The following is a 17,677-nucleotide window of genomic DNA, read 5'->3' on the forward strand; positions in this document are numbered from 1 at the left end:
TCAAGAACTGAATATTTATCATTTTGGAAAAAATTAGAATAAGATTGATAGGTTAGATACAAACTTATTGATGTCCTACAAGATAGAAAAACCTTCAATGTTAAATTACATTCTTTGAGACCAGGAGTTCGGGACCAGCCTGGGCAGCACGGTGAAACCCCGTCTCTACAAAAATATAAGAATTAGCTCGGTGTGGTGGTGCGTGCCTGTAGACCCAGCTACTTGGGAGGCTGAGGTAGGAGGACCACCTGAGCTCAGGAGGTCAAGGCTACAGTGAACCAAGATTGTGCCGCTACACTCCAGCCTTGGCAACAGAGTGAGACCCTGACTCAAAAAAAGAAATTATATTCTGTTCTAGGCAGAAATCTACAAATTGACTAGCTTCACAGTGTCTGAGTTCCAATCAAACAGGAAATAGCAAAGTTATGGCCAGCTACCATTTTCTGATCTCCAAGTTTTGGATGCTGCTTTCAAAGTCAAATCCCAAAACTATCTAATGATCTATTTAATAATTTCGGATATAATTACAGGGCCAGAATCTAATTAAATGAATGTTTATTTATGCAGCAAACATGCCACTAAAAAGGCTGAAATGATATATCAAGTGTTTTAAATGTTGAAAATACTCACTTTTTATTATAAAACTTTCATATTTTTTAGGTCTTTAGACTCAGGCTAATATATATATGCATATATTTTAAAATTTGCCTTGAATAACCTTGATGATTTAAAGCAAAATTGTTTCCAATGGAAAACTACCATGATTTTTCATATATATAGAATTAAAAGCAGTAATAGTAATGTGATTCTTTCATTCTTGTCTCTGCAGCTGAATATCTTAAACTGAAGCATATGAACTACTCATTAAGGGTGTGCTGATGGATTTCTGAATGTTTATCTATCTATTCATGTGCAGTTGCAGTTATTTTCACATATATGTATAAATTTTAAATAAAAGATATAATTTAAATAAAAATATAAAATATTTTAAAAATAAATGTTATTTTCAGAATAAAACTAAGAGATGAACAAAAACCTTAAAATTGTTGAAGGAGTAAAAGGATTGAGGTAACTCTTAAAATAACTGTTAGCTGTTTTTACCTAAGTCAACATAACTCAAATCTCCTCAGCTGTAATTCTTTGTGAAGAAAAGAAAGAAATAAAGAAATATATAAAAAAGAAAGGAAGGAAGGAAGAAAAGAGAGGAAGAAAAAGAGAAAAAGGAAGAAAGGAAGAAAGAAAAGGAAAGAAAAGAAAAATAAAGAAAAAAGAAAAAAGAAACAACAGCATCCTTTTCTTCATGGGTACTTTAGAATAAACTGAGCTTTGAAAACTTATCTTGTTATCTCAGAGTTAAGGAAAACATGATGAGTCTGTTAATGGAAGAGAAAATAAAGGATTTTAAAAATAGGAGGAAGACAGAAAAAGTTTCTGGATGTGTATCATTTGCCATTGAGTCCAGCTGTTGAAGATCCATACATAATGGCTGCAAAGTTTGGTCTTGGTACTTTGACACCCCATCATGGTACCTACGATGAACATACATTTTCTCTTCATTTCACATGTTAGAATTTCTGAACTAAAATAATTTGAGTACTATACTTGATAGCTTCTGGCCACATCAAAGTTTATTTGCCATTGATATTCCAAATTTGCATTCAGTATTTCCACACATTTGGTGTGAACTGCCTGTATCAGACTGGGTTCATAGGCCCCTCATTTCCCACTGGGCTGTGACTGGTGGTCTCGAGCTGGTCAGCCAAGCACTGGATACCGTGAGCTCATCCCTGACACTGGGTACACATCTCCCTCCCCTTTCTCGGTGTGCTGGGCTAGCTGTTTGTCTTGTTTATTCTACCAGGTGTGTTTATATTAGCTTGCTGCTTTTTGAGGATGACTTCCAAATGACAATTTAACTGTTTTCCACAGAATAAAGTATCTGTGAAATGGTTTTCATGTTAAAACCTGCTGTCTGTTGAAACATTGATTTAACCCAGGCTCTACACTATGCAGGAAACCAGAGAATGGAGCTCAGGTCAATCTATTTCCAGACACCACTAGAGGATGCAGAGAAGGGAAAAAGACCTCAACCCCTAACCCCCTTTCCATGTTATTGCACTTAATAAATCAGGGTGATCTTAATAAGTAAATGACTGGACTAAATACAATGTTGTACTTTTACAACTGATTCTTTAGAGCCAAGATGTTCAATACAGTAATCACTGACCACATGTGCCTATTTAAATTGAGTTAATTTAAAGTAAATCAAACTAAAGTCCAGTTTCTCAGTTACTCTAACCACATTCCAGTGCTCAATAGCCCCAGGTGGCCAGGATTAGGCAAGGCAGGGATGGAGCCTTTTCATTATTCTGGAAAGTTATCTTAGCATTCTCTAGAGTTGTTTAGGTGTAAGAAGATTCACTGGGTTAAAGAATCACGCAGTTGAAGCCATAAAAATGAATGAAATCATGTCCTTTGCAGGGACATGGACGAAGCTGGAAACCATCATTCTGAGCAACCTAACAAAGGAACAGAAAACCAAACACCGCATGTTCTCATTCATAAGTGGGAGTTGAACAATGAGAACACATGGACACAGGGAGGGGAACATCATATACCAGGGCCTGTCGGGGGGCAGGGGGCAAGGGGAGGGAGAGAGCATTAGGACAAATACCTAATGCATGTGGGGCTTAAAACCTAGAAGATGGGTTGATGGGTGCAGCAAACCACCATGGAACATGTATACCTATGTAACAGACCTGCACGTTCTGCACCTGTATCCTGGAACTTAAAGTAAAATAAAAAAGAAAAAATAAATGAATAAAAATAAATAAAATTGAAAGATGGGGCAAAAAAAAAGAATCATGCAGTTGGTAATTAAAAATACATATTTTACGTACAGACCTATTCTAACATGTTCTACTTACAACTTAATTTGCTTTCTCAATTGAGCTCCTTAGAAAATCTCCCAAATAGAAATTTGCACAGACGATATTTTCTGAATCTGCTCCTGACATTGTAATATCAGTGGAGACCGAAATTAGTCAAGTTTAATCTGAGAGTTAATCTGTATGTGATTTACTAAGTGAAAATCAAAATCGAACAGACTGAGAACACTGTGAAGGCTTCATCAGGGTATTTTGGAATATCTTTGTTCTAGAGGAGACATGACCTGTGCCTGATTTTTCTCCTACCTGGCCTGTTTTTGATGGCCAGTGGCCATATACATATTGTCAAGTAGGACCATGACTTGGGACAACAGCCAAGCTACCTCAAATAATTACCATGCTTGGATTAAGTTCATCTTGTAGATCCAATATCTGAATTTTAGCATAAAGACAATAAGTGGAGAACCCTGCCAGCTGTTGAGCAAGCTCCAATTAAAAAACTTCCTATGCGTTTGTAGACAATCTTTACTATTTGGCATTAGAATCTCTACTATAAAGAATTAGAATTTTATTGAAAGAAAGTAGTTCATTAGTTATTTGAATTTTTAGTTTCAGTAGTAAGTGGAAGACACCCTGATGAATTTGGTTGTTGCAGAACACTGAAAAAATATTACTTTTGATTTTAACGAATATTAGACATGATAGAACTCTTTCTTTAATGCGCAAGAGGTCACTATTTTGAAGACCAAGTCTTACTGCCAGCTGAGCATTCACTTTGCAAATTAACATTTAAATGTCTCTTTCTTTTGTACAAAATCTTGGGAAAACCTTACATCTAAAAGATGTTAGACACCAATGTCTAAAAGAAAACGTTTTGGTGAAGATTGCAGAAACAAAAATATATATTAGTGTATTAGTGTGTTGGCCTCAATATCAGTGCTAGGCCATATCAAGGAAGTTATTTCTGTTATGAAACTTGTGTTTGTATACATATCTACACATATACATATCTATTTTTTCTTATTGTTGTGTGGTATGTTCTCTTGGGAGCAGGGCATTTCTACCAAAAGGAAAGTTCATTTATGTATTTAGAATTTACTTTTTTTGTTTTTAGACAGAATCTTGCTCTGTTGCCCAGGCTGGAGTACAGCGGTGCAATCTCGGCTCACTGCAACATCTCCCTCCTGGGTTCCAGTGATTCTTGTGCCTCAGCCTCCCGAGTAGCTGGGACTACAGGTGCACACCACCAAGCCTGCGTAAGTTTTGTATTTTTAGTAGAGATGGGGTTGCACCGTGTTGCCCAGGCTGGTTTTGAACTCCTGGCCTCAAGTGATCCACCCATCTCGGCCTCCCAAGTGCGAGAATTACAGGCATGAGCCAGCGTGCCTGGCCAGAATTTACATTTTTGGTTGTGTAAATCATGTAAATGGTTTCTAACCCTTGCTTGGTCTCTACCTTTTTAGGCAATGATGGAAGCTTCCCAGAACCATGTCATACCCCAGGAAACCTTAAATACACTTTCAGGAGACTCTTGAATCTTATGGAGACATGTTAGGGAGTTTATGGGCCCCAGGACAAGAAGTCCTTAAACCTAAACAGTCAACACACTTTTTTTTTTTTTTTAAAAAAAAAAAGGCTTGTGATTTTCTGACATTTAATAAACCTAAATTCCACATGATGGTGGCGAAGTCATAAAATACTTTGCCACCATGCTAAGTATTCTCAAAATAAGACACATTCTTCTAATGTCACATTGAGAAATAGAGAACTAACATCATCATATGTTGGCTACTGCATAGTAAATAACAAAATATTGTAGAGCGTTAAATAAAAATCATCACAGTTAAAATATGCTTCTGTGAATATTTTGCCTTGTCCTGAAACCAAATTATTAATTGGTAAAAATTTGAGTTTTTTAAATCTATCTGGCTTTTCAAATTTTAACATTAATATAATGTAATATAAATTGATGTATTTTATATTACATTGTGGGTTAAACATTTTTAAGTATTTGGCCATGCTATGTAATAGTAAATAGTAATATAGCATGTATAAAATGAAATAGTCACATTTTCTCTTTTGAAAATTTCAAATTATCATAACCTTTTTGTTGAAGTAGGTTTTGTACTTAAAAAAAAATATATATTTAAGTGCAAATATATATATATATATTTAAGTACAAATAAATGTTTTTGGTAAAGTCAGGATTTCACCATGTTAGCCAGGCTGGTCTAGAACTTCTGGCCTCAAGTGATCCACCCACCTCAGCCTCCCCAATTGCTGGGATTACAGGCGCGAGCTATTGCATTAGGCCAGAATATTTAGATTAAAAAAATTTTTTTAGCACTTAAGTTTTCTTGAATATCATAAAGAACTTTGTCAGAGTTCTTTAACTCTATAAAGAGTATTCATGGAATGGAATGATACCTTCTAGTATTATTTGTCATATATAAATATTAAATTATTTCACAGTTTGAGTTAATTAATAACTTTTTATGTTTTTTAGAGTGTATTCTTCAGAACACCAGTTCCTTAAAATGCTGCAAATAAAACAGGTTCCACAATCTAAATAAGTTGAGAAATTCTGTACACTATTTCTCTTTTCAAGATTTATTGTGCACTTTCATAAATTGGGGGCTCTGAAGAGTCTTAAGGAAGCAAACCTATTAAATCTATTACAGTGTTTTCCAAATTGTTTGGACAATGAAACACACAATAATAGCATAATAACTGCAGAAATAGCATCCTCAAAACTTATTCTAAAGGGCATAGACTTATAAGTTTAATTCCTTTTTGCTGTTTTCTTTGTAATTCAGGTTGTTCGTGTGGATTTTTGAAAATAGCACTGAAGTAGGTGTCACCAAAACTGAATTACATTATGTTCTGCTGCTAAGAGGCAGTTTGATTTTAAGTTATCCAATCCCTATGGGTCTCAATGTATCAATATATTGATACAACAAGTATATTATAAAATACTCTGGAATTCTTTTCTAAATCTCTGTTTTGTTATTCCATAATGTATATTTTATCCTGCTTTTCAAAGACATGGGCTTTTTCAAATTTCCTGCATCTCAGTTATTATCATAAGGCAGGGAGGGCACAATGTTTATTTGATGTAAATAAAAGGCTCCTAAAAGTATGTGAAAGAAACAGAAATCAGTTTCAGAATTTTTCATTCTGCTTATTAAAAATAATACCTACATTAGTGTTACAGCTCTTTTAGAATTTGCTTAGTGGTCTTTCTGTTTTTTTTTTTTGGTGGAAAGCCCCTAAAAATAAAAAATTATATATATATATATATATATAAAACCTACATAATCATGGCTTTCAACAAAAGATATAGATTGGTTTTTCTCTTGTATGATAAGCAATGTGGAGACAACTCATCCAGGGCTGAATCACAAGGCCAAAGTCTCTGCAATTCCATTAGCTTTTCCCTCATGTTGGCATGATGGCTGCTGCAGCTCCAGCCATAATATCCACCCTTCCAACAAGAAGAAAAAAGTGTTAGTGAAAAGCAGGGGGTGCCTACAGAAAGAAAGCGATAATTTCTCAATTATTCCGAGCAGACTTAGTTTTGCTATCTCATTCAGCATGTAAAGAATATCTAGCACATTGTAAGAACTCAGAAATATTTGTTGAATGACTCACGCTCATAGGCCAGCTCTTTCTTCCATGACTATGCTCAGACATTACCAGGTTCAGAAATGTAGATTTCTTTCTCCTTAATCTAGGCCAGTTGATGAGTGAAATCCTGGTCCTATTGGTAAAGAAGGGAGCATTGTAGTCAATAGCAGTGTCTGCCACAAACTGTAGTTTTTTTCTGAGGACTGTGCTAATACAAACTACTTTTTCAAACAAACAGAAACATCTATGGTGAAAAAGGGCCACAGATACTGACTCAGCCTCTTTGAGCAGTGTGGAAAGTTTTCTTCACCGATGTCCCTTGTTAACTGCCAAATTGCCTTCCTTTTTTAAAAAAACCATAAATGACTGCAGGTAATATTAATATGACTTCAAACATCCTATGAAAGCATAGTGTAAACCTCAGTGTGTAAAAACGTCCCAAACTTAGAACAAGATCTGTGAATGGAAAATATCAAATAGACTATTGCATAAGTAGACCAGTAAAATTTCATTATAAAAAGATGACTATAGGTATCCACATTATAATTGAAAACAGTGGTAAAAACAAAAATATCTCATAGTTACAGAAAATGGGATTTGGGAATGAAAGAAAATTCACACTCAAAATCTCTCTAACAAAGGAGTAAGTCATATCCACTGATAGTAGCAGAAAGTGGTCTGAAATGCTACAGGCCTTAACTAATGAGTTATATTTTACGATAATTTATGGTCAGCCAAGCATTTTTTACATATGTCATGCATCTCTGTGCATTTAATCTTCCCAACCACCTACAGAAGAATGGCTGTAATCAGCCCATTTTGCACATGGTAGAAACTGAGGAAATGGGACAACTTGCCTGAAGTCAAGTGTCTTCAAACATCTGTCTGTGATTCCAAAATAGATACAGCATGATATGATAAAAAGGCTGTAGTCTTTTTCAGTTCAACTTAATACTAAAATGATGTTCATTTGCTCCCATCATTGGACAGTTCCTCCAAAATATTTTTTCTTTACTTCAAACTTACCTAGAATTTCCCTGGCTCCACTTTTTTGGCTAAGCATTGGTTTTGGCCTTGGGTCACAAGGTATAACCATACTTAGGCTGTCCACATGGAGAACCTGGTTTGGATGGCTCTGCCAATCGTGCCTCTCTTGGGTTTGAACATAGCAAGGAGTGGACCCAGGATATCACACAGTTACCCAGTTTTAAATCTGTGTCCTCTTTACTACATCCTTCTCTTGCCCCAGTGTAATATTTCAGCAATCTTGTTCAGGCTATTTGTTTACAGGATTACTGTAGACAGTGATTCCTAGGACATGCTATCTAAAATATTATGCAAATGTTTCCAATTCTGAATTCATAGCATAAATAAAAAATTATCCAATTAATTTAATTTATGCCTCCAAAATTTATTAGAAATCTATTTTACTGCAGGCACCTGGTCAACTTCTGACATCCCAAAGATGAATAACACCCATCCCTTCCCTTGAGGAATTTTATATTCCATCCATATAACAATTGCACTGTTTCTGGTTGATGGTTTCTGATATTTTTCTGGAAGTTATTATTAATATTTCCTCTTTTCCTCTTGCTGAGAATTTTTATTTCTTAGTTTGCTGATAAATATGTATTGCTTGTCTGAATATTTACGGCCACTAAATTCCTTCAGTAGACCCTGGAAAACACTGAGCAAATAATATACAGCAGGAAAACCACAAAGTGGGCGGTGCATGGGGCATTCCCCGGAGTAGAGCCTCTTGAATTATTCAGAAGAGCAACTTCTTGTGAGTGCTATTGGAGAGATGTAGTAGAGTTACCATATTAAAATCTATATTCCTAATTTTGTAGATTAAAATTTGACACAAGAATAAGTAAAGTTTGAAGTGAAACCTCACAAAATACCATTCACTGTGATACATTAAGCAGAATTGCCTAGAAGTGTTCAATTAGACTAAATTTAGTTGATTCGATAATTAGACAGCTGGAAGGAGGAGCTGTTTGAGCAGGATTGGATGTCTTACTTGGAGGGCTGCAATAAAGCTCAGCTTCCCTGGAACTAAGCTTTTTTCCTTCTTGTGATAGCGAGGTAGGGCGTGGGAGTCAACTCCAGATGGGCCCTGGACACAAGACCAAATTGAGGACTAGATAAAACAAGGCTGGGGCAGAAGCACCTTTCCATAAGACATGCGCACGAGTGTGTCACGTCACTTTACCATTACCACAGCAACACCCAGAAGTTACCACCCTTTCCCTAGAAATTTCTACATAAACCATCCCTTAATTTGCATGTAATTAAAAGTGGGTATAAATATGACTGCTGTACTGTCTGTGAGCTGCTATTCTGGGCACCCTGCCTAGCGGATAGCCCTGATTTGTAAAGAGCAGTACCGCTGCTGCTACTGTACACTGCCGCTTCAATAAAAGTTTCTGTTTAACACCACTCACTAGCCCTTGAATTGTTTCCTGGGCGAAGTCAAGAACTTTGGGGCCTTACCGGTCCTGCATCATCAGGGGAACTGTAATTTCCCATGAATCCCAAAGTTCTCAGGGTTGGGCGGTTGTTTTTTTCCAGATGAGTCCTGTGGCTAGCTGGCACCCCAAATGCAGATTGCATGGCACCAACCAGAGCCTTAATATCACTATTGTCAAAATTGTCTAGTCGAGCTTGCACTATAGAAAGGGGGACTGTGAGGAGGTCAAGTAGATGTTTCTTTCATTCAGGAAGCATTGCCAGTCACCTAGGAGTGAGTTAGTTTCTCTACCAGGAAGCTGTTATATTTTCTGTTGTTCTATGACTTTAGTACATATCACAGTGTATTTTAATTACAATTTCACTTTTTGGCCTCCTCCCCATTTTGTTAAGTTCCACAAGGGCGGGGCTTGTGGTTAGGTAAGCATTGACTCCCAGATTCCTGGCAGTGTTTGTCATGTGAAAATGCTCTATTAAGTTTTAATCAATTATAAATGCAATGCACCAAGGCTTTTAAGGGTGTGAGTTCTGCAATACAACTAACTGCCTCTTGCCTGCTGAGTAGCCTTAGGCATGGTTAACCTCTTGGTGCATCAGGCCCCTCATCTGTGAAATAAGTACAGTAATAGAAACGATCTTGTGATGTTGTGAGATGAATAAGTTAGTAGGAAGAATGATTTAAAGAAGACACAGTGTGTAGTTCAAGCTAATGAATGAGAGACAGCCTTAAGATGAAAGCAACATACAAATGAGGAAACCAGAGAAAAATGGAGCCACAACCAATAGATCAAGAAGTTGAAGCTTGGACTATCTTGAAACTTCCAATTCTATAAGACATTTCCTTTCCAGCTGTTAAGTCGATTTTCTTTTAATTTTCTATTAAGTTGAAAGAATTCTGACTTAATAGTCACACTTGTTAATATTTTCAGTCTCACAGTTAAGAAATTAAAGTTCCTATAATTTAATTAGCATTTCTCTGCTAAATTAGTGAGACTGGAATCTCCACGTTGCTCATTTTTGCTCTGTCTTTGGTAAAATTTTTGTTGTTGCTGTTTTATGCTGACAATGTTCCTATTTGAGACTGTGTCTATTTTATGGATTCTTATGGATGTGTGTGTACATGTATATGTACGTATTCTGGCCTCTACAGAAGATCCTTGAACAACAAGGGTTTGAACTATGAGGGTCCACTTATACATGGAATTTTTCAATCGAACTTGGATTGAAAATGTTGTATTCACGGAATGTGAAACCCTCATATACTCATGGCTGTCTTTTCGTATCCACAGGTGTTACAGGGCCAAATGTGGGACTTGAGTATGCACAGATTTTGGTTTACTCGGGGTCCTGAAACCAATCTCTCAATTATACTGACGGACAACTGCAACACTTTTCTGTTACATGAGATTTAAAGCTCTTTTAAAAAAGAGCTTTAAACCCTTAAGAGCTTAAGCATCAGTCCGCAAGTCTGAAGCTCAGTTTTAAACTATTTATGGTACAATTTGTTGTGCTCTTTTAATGAGACTTTTTCCCTTATTATTGCTTCTAGGGTCTCATTTAAGAATTCTCACTCTTACTTTATGAAGATATTCTTCAAAGACTTTAAAAGAGTTTTCTCTTGATATTTAGTCTTCTGTAACACACCTGGAACTAATTTTGAGGTATGGTGTTATTGCAGCAAATTTATTGTTTCCATTATGGAAAGCCAATTGTCCCAAGCACGGTTTAATAAAGGAATTCCTCTTTGTGTGATTTGTAATGTCTTTGTTGTTGGGCACCAAGAACCCATTATTTCATGGGTCTATTTGTGTTTTATTGATACATTTGTCTATTTCTATACCATCTTCATATTGTCTAATTAATAGCATTTATATAATTAACAAATTTAATATAGCATATAAATAAACTTTCATATTCACTAAGTCAAGGCATCTTATTTGCAAATCTTCTCTATATGTTAATTGGCTCTTCCAGTCAATGCATTTCAACCAGTGTATTAATTTTTAAATTCAGGTAAAATTCACAAAATTTCCCCATTCTAACCATTTTGAAATGTACAGTTTAGTGCTTTTGGCACATGCACAATGTTGTATAATCACCACCATTACCTAATTTTAGAATATTTTCATCACCCCAAAAAGAAACCCTATACCCATTGAGCAATTCCTCCCTATTTCCCTCTCTCCTGGTACATGGAAACCACCAATATGTTTTCTATTTTTATGGATTTGTCTATTCTGAACGTCTCGTATAAATGAAATCATATAATATGTGCCATTTTGTGTCTGGGTTCTTTTACTTAGCAAAACATTTTCATGGTTCATTTAGCATGTGTCAGTACTTCACTCATTTATGATGTAGCCATTGTATGGCTACACTACATCTTATTTATTCTTTCATCAGTTAACAGACATTGAGATTCCTTCTACTTTTTGCCTACTAGGAATAATGCTGCTATAAATGTTCATGTACAGGTTTTTGTTTCAACATTTGTTTTCAATTCTCTTAGAAGTGAATCTGCTGTGTCATGATAATTCTGTATTTAACTTTTTGAGGAACTACCAAACTGTTGTCCACAGAAGCTGTACCATTTTACTTTCCCACCAGAAACATATGAATGTTCCAATTTCATTATATTCTTGCCAACATTTATTATTTTATATTTTTTTGCAGCCACTCTTGTGACTGTTAGGCAATATCTCATGATTTTAATTTGAATCTTACTAATGGCTAGTGATGATTAGCATCCTTTCAGGAGTTTAATCAGCCATTTGTACACCTTCTTTGGAAACATTTATATTCAAGTCCTTTGCCACTTTAAAATTGAGGTGTTTTTCTTTTTGTTGTTAAGTTGTAACAGTTTTTTTTATATTCTGGATACTAGACTCTTATAAGATACATTATTTGCCAACATTTTTTTCCATTCTGTGAGTTGCCTTTTCACTTGCCTAATTGTGTCTTTTGATGTATAAATTTTTAGTTTTGGTGAAGTTCAATTTATCTTTTTTTTTCTTTACTTGCTTGCATGTTTGCTGTCTTATTTAAGAAACCATTGCCTAACCCAAGGTCGCAAAGATGTATACCTATGGGTTTGAGTCCTCCAAATTGTTTTTTCTAGATCATTTGGTTATTTCGGGTCCCTTGAAATTCCATGTGAATTTTAGGAACAGTTAGTCAATTTCTTCATCAACAAATTGTTGGAATTTTGATAGTAGATAAATGTGGGGAATATTGCCATCTTTCAACCTATGAACATGGATAATTTTCCATTTACTTAGGTTTTACTTATTTTTTCTTTCATCAGTTTTTCATAGTCTTAGGTGTAATAGTATTTTAGCTGCTCAAAAATTCATTTTTAAGTATTTTTTAATTTTGATGCTATTTTAAATGGAGTTGTTCTTATAATTTTATTTTTAAAGTGTTCATTGCTAGTGATTAGAAATACAACTTTTGCATGTCACCCCTGTTTCTCTTAAGTATGCTGAAGTCATTTCTTTCCTCTAATAGTTTTTTATTGTGTATAAATTTGTTGTTCTTATATATAATTCATCATCTGTAAAATGAGATAGTTTTACTTCTTTCTTTCTAATTTGGATGTCTTCTATTTCTTTTTCTTGCCCAGTTAGAATTATTTCCATGCATTGTTCAATAGAAAGAGCAAGAGGAGAAATTCTCTAGTTGCAGATATTAAGAGGGAAAGCTTTTGGTCTTTCACCCTTAATTATAATGTTAGCTGTACATTTTTGAGTAGATGCCCTTCATTAGGTTGAGAAAGATTCTTTCTATTCTTATTTTTAAAGTATTTTTTATCATGTAGGGGTGTGAGATTTTGTCAAATGACTTTTGCATCAGTTGAGATGATGGTATGCTTTTTCTTCATTCTATTAATATTGCATATTATAATGACTGATTATTTTGTGTAATGAACTATCCTTGCATTCCTAGGCTGAATCCCACTTAGTCATCATGGTGAATAATTTTTGGTGTCAATTTGGCTAGGGCGTGGTATCCAGATGTTTGATCAAACACTGCTATAGATGCTAATGTGAAGGTATTTTTTACTTGAGATAATATTTAAATCAGAAACTTGAGTAAAGATTACCTTCCATAATGGTGTGGGCCTCACCTAATAAAGTAAAGGCCATAAGAGAAAACAGGCTGAGATTTTATGAGGAAGAAGAAATTTTTCTTCCAGAATGTCTTTGGACTGGAGCTGCAAAGTCATATTAACCTCCAGTCTCCAGCTGGTGGGCCTATTGGGCAGATTTTGAACCTGCTAGATTCACAATTATGTGAGTAAATTCCTTAAAAATAAATATTTGTTTCTACATATACCCACATCCCATTGATTCTAGTCCTCTAAAAGACCCTGAATAATACATTTCATAGTCTATAGTCTTTTTAATAAGCTGCTGGATTCAATTGGCTGGTATTTTGTTGAGGATTTAGGCATCATATTCATAGGAAATATTGTTCTGTGATTTTCTTATAATATCTTTGTCTGACTTTGGTGTCAGGGTAATAAAACCCTTATAAAGTGAGCTAAAAATCGTCCGTCCTTTTTTATTTTATAGAATTGTTTAATAAGGACTGATGCTAATTTTGTCTTTGACACATTTGATAGAATTCACTAGTGAAGCCACCTGGTCCTAAGATTTATTTTGTTATTTTGTTGGATTGTTTTCTTTTTCTTCGTTTCTTTTCTTTTTATTGCTAATTGAACAAACTGCTGTAATAACAGGTTTTCTGTTTCTTCTTCAGTCTGTTTTGGTAACTTGCATCGTTTAAAAAATTTGTTTATTTCATGTAAGTTATTGAATTTTTTGGCATTCAGTTGTTCATGGAATTCTCCTATAATCTCTTTTATTTTTATAAGGTCTATAATAAAATCTCCATTTCCATTTCTGGTTTAGTAATTTGATTCTTCTGTCTCTCTTTTTTCATCAGTGTAGTTAAAGCTTTGTCAATTTTGTAGATTTTTTCAGATAACTAGCTTTTGTTTTTACTGATTTTCTTTATTGATTTCAAACAACTTAGTTTGCTTATTTCTGCTCTCATCTTTATTATTTGATTGATCTTTTTCCCTTTGGGCTTAGTTTACTGCTCTTTTTCTACTTTTTTAAGGTGAATGGTTAGGTTAGTGATTTGAAATCTTACTTTTTTAACGTAGGCATTTACAGATGTAAATTTTCCTTTGTGTACTGCCTTCACTGTATCCCATGAGTTTCTTGTGATTTCTTCTTTGGTTTATCAATTGTTTAGGGGTGGATTATCTTATTTTCAAATATTTTAAAATATCCCATATTGCCTTCTGTTATTGATTTCCAATTTCATTTTATACTGGTCAGAAAAGATACTTTGTGTGATTTCAATCTTTTAAAATTTAGTGAGACTTGTGTTGTGGTGTAACATATAGTCTATCCCAGAGAATATTCCATGTGCATGCATACGTGATTTTGCTTGGTGGAGTGTTCCATAGATGTCTGTTAGGTTTAGTTGATTTATAGTGTTGTTAAATGCTCTATCTTCTTATTGATCTTCTGTCTGGTTGTTTTATCTATTATTGAGAGTTGTGTATTGAAGTCTCCAACTATTCCTATATGACTATTTCTCCCTTCAATTCTATTAGTTTTGGTTCATGCACAGTAGGGTATTGCTATTTGGTTTATATATGTTTATAATCATTATATCTTCTTGATAAATCAGTTTTTTCCATTATAAAATATTTTTCTTTGTCACTCTGGAAAATTATGTCTAATGTCCATTTTACCTCTTTTGGTAATTGTATGAAATATCTTTTTCTATCATTGTACTTTTAACCTATTGTGTCTAAAATGAGTTTGTTTTAAATAGGACATAGTTTGATTTTTCATAGTGATCTTTGCCAATGTTTATAACTTCTTTGTATGACTTTAAGTTAATGTCTGGTATCCTTTCATTTCATCCTAAAGAATGTCCTTTAATGTTTCTTTTTCCTTTTTTTTTTTTTACAGGTAGTTATTGTATTTTATTGAAAAGCATTGATATATATTTTTCTTCTCTGCTTGAACTGAACACAGTATTGCCCAGTTTTAAAACAAAACAGAACCAAAACGTTCCAAAAATGTCCACAGACTCATGCCTCCCACTGTGTGCCATTTCTTTCTCTCTGCCATTAGTGTTTCTTGTCATGCAGTTCTGCTAGCAATGAATTTTATCATATTTTATTATTCTGGAAATGTCTTTATTTCTCCTTAATTTTTGAAGGATAGTTTTATTTTCTGAATATAACAAGCTTACTTGACAGTTTTTTTTTTTCCCACAGCACTTTGAATATGTCATCCTATTATCTTCTGGTTTTCATAGTTTTCAAATGAGAAATCAGCTGTTAATTTTTTGGAGGATCCCTTGTATATGCTGTGTCATTTCTGTCTTTGGTTTTTGTCAGTTTATGATGTGTGGATCTTCTTCATTTGATCCTACCTATAGTTTTTAAGCTCCTTGGATGTGTAGATTAGTGCATTTCATCAAATTTAGGAATTTTTCTTGCCAATTTTTTTTAAGTATTCTTGTTGCACCTTTTATTCTCTTCTCTGATTCCAGAACTTCCGTTACGCATATGTTGGTATGCTTAGTGGTTTTCTACAAGTCCTTTAGGCTCTGTTCAATTTTTTTTTCTGTTCTCCGGACTAGAAAATTTTCTTTGCCCTATCTCCAAATTTACTGGTTCTTTTTGTCTTCTCTTATCTGCTATTGAACCCCTCTAGTGAATTTTCCATTTCAGTTATTCTTAAGATTTGTAGTCTGGTCCTTTTTATAATTGCTACCTCTTTCTATTTGTAAAATACAGAAGTGTTTGTAATATTTATATCTCCTTATTGATATAATTCCTTTTTGGTGAGAAAGGATTTTATAGTGTAGGTTTTTAGACATGTTTTCTTTTTAGTACATTGAACATACTTAAATTAGCTGACTTTAAGTCTTTGTGTAGTAAATTCACTCTCTGGTCTTCCTCAGAGACAATTTCTATTAATTTTTTTCTAGACTGAGGAGGTACATGTGCAGGTTTGTGATGGGTAAATTGCATGACACTGATGCTTGGGCTTTTAGTGATCCTATCACCCAAGTAGTGAACATAGTACCTGATAGGTAATTTTTCAATCCTTGTCACCTTCCCCCTTCCCTCCCTACTTTTGGAATCCCAAGTGTTTTTTGTTCTCATCATTGTGTCCTTGTGTACTCAAGGTTTAGTTCCCATTTATAAGTGAGAACATGTATTATTTGGTTTTCTGTTTCTGTGTTAATTTGCTTAGGATAATGGCTTCCAGCTGCATCCACCTTGCTACAAAGGACATGATTTCATTATTTTTATGTCTGCCTAGTATTCCATGATATATATGTACACTTTCTTTATCCAGTCCACCATTGATGGGCACCTGGGTTGATTCCGTGTTTTTGCCATTGTGAACAGTGCTGTGATGAACATACAAGTGCAGGTGTCTTTTTGGTAGAACAATTTATTTTCCTTCAGATATATACCCAGTAATGAAATTGATAGTGAATGGTAATTCATTTTTAGTTCTTTGAGAAATCTCCTCAGAGATTTTTGACAGCTGTACAGGGGCTGAACTAATTTGCATTTCTACCAGCAGTGTAGCATTGTCTTTTCAACTAATAAGCACTCTCTTTTTTCCCAAACCTTGTCAATATCTGTTATTTTTTGACTTTTTTTTTTTTTTTTTTTTGATAGAGTCTCACTCTGTCACCCAGGCTGGAGTGCAGTGGCGCAATCTCGGCTCACTGCAAGCTCCGCCTCCCGGGTTCATGCCGTTCTCCTGCCTCAGCCTCATGAGTAGCTGGGACTACAGGTGCCCGCCACCATGCCCAGCTAATTTTTTTGTATTTTTAGTAGAGACGGGGTTTCACTGTGTTAGCCAGGATGGTCTCGATCCCCTGACCTCGTGATCTGCCCACCTCGGCCTCCCAAAGTGCTGGGATTACAGGCGTGAGCCACCATGCCTAGCCATTTTTTGACTTTTTAATAATAGCCATTCTGATTGGTGTCAGATGGTATTTCATTGTGGTTTTTATTTTCATCTCTCTTATGATTGGTAATGTTGAGCATGTTTTCATACTTGTTGGCTGCTTGTATATCTTTTTTTGTAAAGTGGTTATTCATGTCCTTTGAGGGGCAATGTATATTAATAGATGTTTTTCTGTTTATGTTTCTTATTTCCTTGCATGTCTTGTGATATTTTGTTAAAAACCAGCACATTTTGTATAATATAAGGAGGAAACTCTGACAATCAGTTTCCTTGTTTTTTTCCCCAAGACTTTGTTGTTGCTGTTTATTGTAATTATTATTTTTCTGCTTGTTTGTTTCATGACTTCTCTGAAGTAATTTTGTATAGATTGTATTCTTTGTTATGTGTGACCACTAAAGTCTCTGTTACAGTAGCTTAGTGGTCAACTAATTATTGAGCAAAAGTTATCTTAATGCCAAAACGAAAACAAAACCAAAAACATATTCTTTGCAGAGGGGCTTTATGTGTACAGTGGGCATGCCCTCAGCCCGTACTCAAGAAGACTACAACCATGCTTTAGGCTTAACTTCCTGCTTTTACAGCCCAAAGGTCAGCAGAGATGAGAGATTAGAGTCTTCTCAGGTCTCTCCTGGGCAAGGGCACAGCTCTAGGCATGTACGTGGCCTT

At 34.9% G+C, this 17,677-nt stretch overlaps 1 pseudogene; it reads left to right on the top strand.

The window, feature by feature from the left end:
* The first annotated feature begins 6,091 nt into the window (after positions 1 to 6,091).
* Positions 6,092 to 6,159, top strand: LOC112134475 (U7 small nuclear RNA; annotated as a pseudogene).
* Positions 6,160 to 17,677: the final 11,518 nt, after the last annotated feature.

The sequence above is a fragment of the Pongo abelii genome, chromosome 6, assembly GCF_028885655.2.
Source record: "Pongo abelii isolate AG06213 chromosome 6, NHGRI_mPonAbe1-v2.0_pri, whole genome shotgun sequence".
Lineage (NCBI taxonomy): Eukaryota > Metazoa > Chordata > Mammalia > Primates > Hominidae > Pongo > Pongo abelii.